Consider the following 6,152-nt stretch of genomic DNA (forward strand, 5'->3'; position numbering starts at 1 on the left):
AGAAGCCTGCCTTGGTGCAGCAGCTTCGGTCCACGTTGTGCCCCCCTGCACTCAGACATGCACACACATACTATGCACACGTAGACACCCCTCTCCCCCCACAGAAGCCAGCCTTGGTCTGGGAGCCTTGGGCCAGGCTGTGGCCCCCCTGCCCCCCCCCCACACACACACATACACGCGCGCTGCACAATGCACACACGAAGCTTAGAAGCCTGCCCTGGTCAGCCCCGGTCGGCGTTGTGCCCCTCCTGCACTGACCCACACACAGTGCGCGCACACACACACGAAGCACAGAAGCCCGCCCTGGGCCGGCAGCCCGGGGCCAGGCTGTCCCCTCCTGCCCTTCCCCGCGCGCCGCCACCACCAATCTCCCGTTTATATAACGTGCAGGGCCTGCCGGGGGCCAGGGTGAGAAGGGAGGGAGGGAGGGCGGGGGAGCGAGAGGCAGGCACGCACCCCGTGCACGCCTCTGCGGCTCCGGGGGAGACCTGCACGCTGGCAGGCTTTCTATCATGATGATGATCATTATTGTTATTCTCATTCCGCGAGGTGAAAGCGCGCGGAGCCGCCGCAGCCCCGGGCTCTGGCAGGCTCGGCAGCGCTGCGCTGCGCTGGCCAGGCGGCTCCGGCGTCTGCAGGCAGCACGGGCTGAGAAGCCTGTTCCCCTCGGGGCCCGGGATCACCGGATCCCGGCTGCCGCGGGAGAGGCAGGCAGCAGAGCGCAGCCCGGCGCTTCCCCCCGGAGGTGCCCGGCCGCCAGAGCCGCTCGGCGCTATATATAGCGGGCTCCCCCGGGGCGCGCACTAACCTGGCTCCTCTGCGCGGCTGCAGCCTGGCTCTGCCGCCCCCGCCCGTGCAGGCGCAAGCATACGCCGCGCCGCAAGCGGCTCGGGCATTTGAGGAGGACGGGAAACGTGCGGGTCTCCCTCGCAACGTCAACAGACTTTTGGCAGCCATTGGCGGCAGCAAAGTTTTGTTAGCACGCTCCCGGCGTGGAAACGAGAGGGGGGAGGAAAAAACCCCAAACCCGGTGCCGGGGGCCAGTGGAAGACGCGGCTCGGCTCTCGGGGAAGGCGGGCGGGGGGGGGCCGTCCCCTCAAGTCACTGCTGCGGGGACGTCTTTATTAGCAGCAAGTGGGAAAGGTGAGAGGCGGAGAGGCAGCGGGGCTGGGGCAGGCGGCTGCAGCGAGCCGGAGAGGAGGAGAGGAGGCAGCGGCGCACGAGTTCCCTTTTGGCGCCTTTACTCTTTCCACCTCCCGCTCCCGCTGGCAGCTCGCCAGTTTCCACTGCATCAGCCCGGCCGGCCTCCGCGCGGGGCGGGAGAGGGCACAGCTTCGTGGGCGCAGCCTGCGAGCCGCACACGCGAAACCCTCCGGCCTTGGCAAGAGCACGACGCTGCCAGACATGCCTCTCCCCTCCCTGGTTCCAGGCCACTGCCAGGATCATTTGGAGATTTGTGAAAATCCCGGCGAGGGAAGCGAAAAGCAATCGGGGACTCGACGCAATCTACTTCGATTAGACCTCAAGCCCTTCATCTGGAGTTTGATTTAAGGGGCCGCACTTGTACAGTATTTATAAGCTTCAATACAGGCAGCTGCTTACCAACGGGTTGCTCTCGCGTCTCCCATGTATTTATGAGACAGAGAAACAATGACCTGCGCCTCCGTCAGACAGGGAGGAAAGGGGGGGGTGGGTAGAGACACCACATTACTGCTCCGTTGCAAATACCTCGTGCAAAAGCTTCGGCAGCAGCGGGCTGATACCAGACAAGAGCAGGGGCTGGCGGGGCTTTGTGTTGTTATTCTGTTTCCCTTCCACAAATATCCGCCCGGCATCACACCCATCTGACACACTTTGCGAGCCCCAGGGAGGAAGCTGCAGACTAAGTAGCCGCCGCATGGATCCGCGGATTAGAAAAGCAGCCTGACCTTTACCCGGGACGTGTGGCATTTCGTTTCCCCAGCAAGCCGAGCACCGTGCGCCGGCGAGGTCTCGAAACCGATTCAAAATACAGAGTGAGTCATGCACGGCGCTGGTGCGGCTCGGCTTGAGCAACACACACGCGAGGCGGGGAGGGAGGGGGGGCCGAAGTCTATTTTAAGGCTCTCAAACAGGCTCTTTCCTCCGCGTGTTGACTCGTCTTTCCTCCCGAGGCTCCCACACGGTCACGTGCAGCGCAGCTATCAGGACTTTCTACCGTGTCAACACAACGCGGCGGAGCCATTTGAGGGCAGCCGGAGCCTGTGCGCCGTATCAGCTCCATCAAAGGGCTCCTCCCCACAGACGGCCCAGCCCGACAAACAGACACTGCTCGGGGGAGGTGGGGAGCGGAACTGGGCTGGCAGAAATGACTGCTGCTGCTAGTCCCAGCCGGGCGGCTGCGGCTTTCCCACTGCCCGAGCCCGGCTTCTCGGCACGGGCCGCGGGGAAGTCCTCCTGGCCGCGGGCAGGCGGCGGCGGAGGGGGGCTTCCCAGCCTCCCTGACACCAAGGAGGGAGGGAAAGGGGCAGACTTCATTCCCTCCGGCTCCAAAAGGACCTTCCCGGCGCCCCTACTGAGAGTAGGGAAAGGGGAGGCATCATTTATTTCTCTCCTGCCCCAAGAGGAGCTTCCCATCGCCCTAGTGGGAAGGAGGGAAAGGGGGAGGCATCACTCCCTGCCGCCCCCAAAAGGAGCTGAGAGTAGGGGGGCATCACTCGCTCCTGCCCCAAAAGAGCCTTCCCATCGCCCCTAATGGAAGGAAGGGGAAGAGGGGGGCATCCTTTCCCTCCTACCCCAAGAGGAGCTTCCTATCACCCCTGCTGAGAGTAGGGAAAGAGGGAGGCATCAATCCCTTTTGCCCCAAAAGGACGTTCCTGTCGCCCCAAATGGCAAAGAGGGGGGCATCAGTCCCTCCTGCCCCTCCCCTCTCTCCGCACGCCGGAGTTTCCTCCCCCGGGCCGGGCACCACGGGTGCCCTGCGGCTGCCACGCGCTGGAGCCTGCAGAGAGCAGCGCCGCCGCCTCCCTGGGCCCGATGAGCGCACGGCTCTCGGCGCCGGGAGCAAGCGGGAAGAAAGTTTTGCAAGAAAGCACCAACGCGGGGGAGACTTAAAATGGCTGGCGAGCTCGCACACAACCCGGGCGGCGACGTGCCCCACCCGGCCCCGCCTGCGGGGAGCCTCCCACCCCCGCCGCCCGCGCCAGGCAGAGCCCGCGCCGGCAGGGCAAGGCCGCTCGCTGCGCGCCGTCGAGCTCAGCTGCCAGGCTCCGAAGGTTACCCAGCGGCGCTTGGAGCCGGTGCTCGCGACACCGAGGTGGCAGGGTCGAGCCCCGCTTGCGCTAGCACAGCCCTGGAGGCCCCTTCCAGCCCCGGGAGACTTGCAGGGCCGCGGGCACGGCTTACGGCGGGGGCGGGAGAGCATCTTGCAGGGGGCTAAGGGCGCTTGGCACCCGAGGCGAGGTGGAGGGAGGAGGGTCATTGCAGCCGGCGGGTCCCCACCGGCCCGGCCCCGCTGCTCTGCACCGAGCCCGCCCGCGCCATTTTAGAGACACACGAGAGGAGCGAGGTTTCCGCCGCCGCTGCCAGAGACAACAGGCAGCCGCCGGGCCCGGGAGCAGCGGCGGGGCTAGCAGCAATGTGCCTTTCAGGTAATGCAGCTGCCGCTGGCTCCGCCAAGCGCAGGCTTGGGCTCCCCCCTCCCCTGTCCCCACCCCTTTGCCCTGCGGGGACGGCGCAGCCCGGCCGGCGTCCGCATTGTTGCATTGATTTGCTGGGGCTCCGGCTCTTCAGCAAACACACGCACCACCCTCCCCCGCCGCCGCCTCTCGCCTGCCGCCCGCCCGCGCCCATTGTTCGGCCCGGGGCTGCCTCCCGGCCCGCGCCGCCCTGCCCCGCTCGCAAACTTCCAGGGGGGGCGCCGCAGCCCCCCGCACACGTAGCCCGGCAGCTCCCGCAGCCGGCCCCGGGTGGAAAGGCCGGCAGCCCGCCCCTGCCTGCCTGCCTCCCTCCCTCCCTCCCTCCGCCGGAGTGATGAATGGGTAGGACGCCCTTGGCTCCCCCCTCTCCCCGCCGCCCACGCCGAGTCCCCGCGGCAGCGTGCGGTGGGGGCGGCCCCTCCTCCCCCGGATCCACAGGGGACAGGAGGAGATATTGATCACGGCCGAGTTGATTTTGCATAATTGTGGCTGACAGTGCCTGTGGTTCCCTCATTTGCGGAGCAACAGCTTTGAGGGGCTGATGGATTAGGAGCAGCTCCCCCTCCCCCGACGCGCGCACACACACGCACCAGCACCGAGAGGAGCCAGCATGAAGGCGATTCTCTCGGGAGACGAAAGCGGCTCCTCATTATGCAGCAAATGGCCGGCGCGCCGGCAGCGAAATATTAAACTTGGTCCTCTGCCTATCGCTTCCCTGAGCTCCCGGCCCCCGCCCGCTCCCAAGGACTCCGTCTAGGCAGCACAATTTGGGAGGGGAGAACGACTCGCGACTGCACTGCTCTAGGCAAGAGGTGGCGAGCCTGAAATGCACCGATCGTGCAAGGGAAGTTGGAGCCGCCGAAACCCAACTCGGTTTCTTGCCAGGCAAGACGTGACCATACGCCCCCCCCCCCCCCGGGGGGGGGGGGGGGGGGGGCGCGTGCAGGGGCCCTCCCCCCCCCCCCCCCCGGAGGATGTAGGTAGGGCTTGCACTGCTAGCGCTCCCTTCCCCCACCTCGCCGGGAAAGCCTTTCCGCAAAGCGCTGCCTATTCCCAGCCCGGGAGGAAAGCAGCAGCGCGCGCTCCGCCGCACATCCCTCCGGGGCGCCCCGAGCCCGCACCAGAGAGAAGGTGTGCGCCCCAAAACGCACCCCGCGCTAACGTGTGCACACGCACGCACTACGCCTCTCTCACCGGCGTTTGCCACTCATCTCCCGTTCAGCCTCCCGCACAGGCAGCCAGAGCCCATGTCTGCTACAAGCCTCCGAAAACTCGTGCTGGAAAAGCCAAGCCAAGCTTCCTGCCAAGTTGCGCTTGGGCGCGGTGCCCCCCTGGCTCCGAGGCTGCCCGGGGGGGGGGGGGCCCGCACTCCTGCCCTGCCTTGCCCCGCGAGCTGGGCTTCCCCCGCTCAGTGCTCAGCCCCGGAACAAAGCGGGGAAGCAACTGCGCTGCAGATGGGCGGCTATGCATTTTTGCTGCTGCTTAGAGCTTTAATTACTCGTTCTTGATCCGTGGGACTAGACACGACACCGCCAAGGTTAAAATGCCCTGAACAGCTCTGAGCAGATGTGAGCGAGTTGGCAGACGCGCAAATGAGGTCTGCCTCTAAGCACGATAACAAGTGACTAATACATTGCATATCGCTGAAAGAAAATTATTTTGCTCTCATTTGCATTCGCTTTTTTAAAAAGCCGGCGACAGTTCCCCCCTCGCAAGCGGCGGCGTAAGCCTGGAAACGCTGCGCCGTGACTTTAAAGGGGCTGCTTGAAAAGGGCTGCGGGAGGAAGGCACTGCCGGGGCTCGGCCGATGCAGCCTTGTTTGTCTTTCCGCCTTTGCTCCAAGGCGAAACGAGTTTCGCAAGCGGCGCTCTCCCAGGGACGCCGGCTGTCACCTCCCGCGGGCACCGGGCAAGGGCGCCCAGCAAACCCGCGGGCCCCGACTCCAGCTCCGAGTCCAGGCGGTCAGCCCTAAGCCAAACACGTACTCCTGGGGCCAAGTATCCCCCGCACCTCTTCCACGAGTGCGCCCCAAGCCTGCTACCCGTGTCCCCCCGGCCTCCTACCCAAGCATCCCCCCACCTCCTACCCGAGTGCCCCCACCTCCTATCCCAGGATCCCCCCAACCTCGTACCCAAGTATCCCCCAAGCTTGCTACCTGTGTCCCCGCCAGCCTACCTGAGTATCCCCCCACCTCCGACTGTCTCCCAACCTCCAACCCGAGTATCCCCCCCAGCCTGCTATCCGTGTCCCTGGCCTCCTACCCGAGCGCCCCCACCTCTTGTATCTCCCACCTCCTACCCGAGTTTTCCCTCCTACCCGAGTATCCCCCCAGCCTCCTACCCGTGTCCCTCAACCTCCTATGCAACTTACTGCCCAACCTATCCTAGTATCCTCACAACCTACCCAAGTATCTCCCTCACCTGCTACCCGAGACTCCCCCCCCCCCCACCCCCCCCCCCAAGCAAAGGAAAAAAG

At 65.6% G+C, this 6,152-nt stretch overlaps 1 protein-coding gene across 8 annotated transcripts in view; it reads right to left on the reverse strand.

Annotated features, from left to right (window-relative positions):
- The window catches only part of BCOR (BCL6 corepressor), a 109,199-nt gene that overhangs the window by 51,393 nt on the left and 51,654 nt on the right, over positions 1 to 6,152 (reverse strand). The window contains exon 1 of one of the 8 annotated variants that reach the window (XM_019524458.1): positions 4,268 to 4,398. The exons of the other annotated variants lie outside the window; for them this stretch is intronic. The gene's annotated coding sequence lies outside the window, so the exon portion shown is untranslated. Of the gene's footprint in view, positions 1 to 4,267; positions 4,399 to 6,152 lie in introns of those variants that run through there. 8 annotated transcript variants of the gene reach the window in all.

This window comes from Gavialis gangeticus, unplaced genomic scaffold (assembly GCF_001723915.1).
Source record: "Gavialis gangeticus isolate Ggan-Ray unplaced genomic scaffold, GavGan_comp1, whole genome shotgun sequence".
Classification (NCBI taxonomy): domain Eukaryota; kingdom Metazoa; phylum Chordata; order Crocodylia; family Gavialidae; genus Gavialis; species Gavialis gangeticus.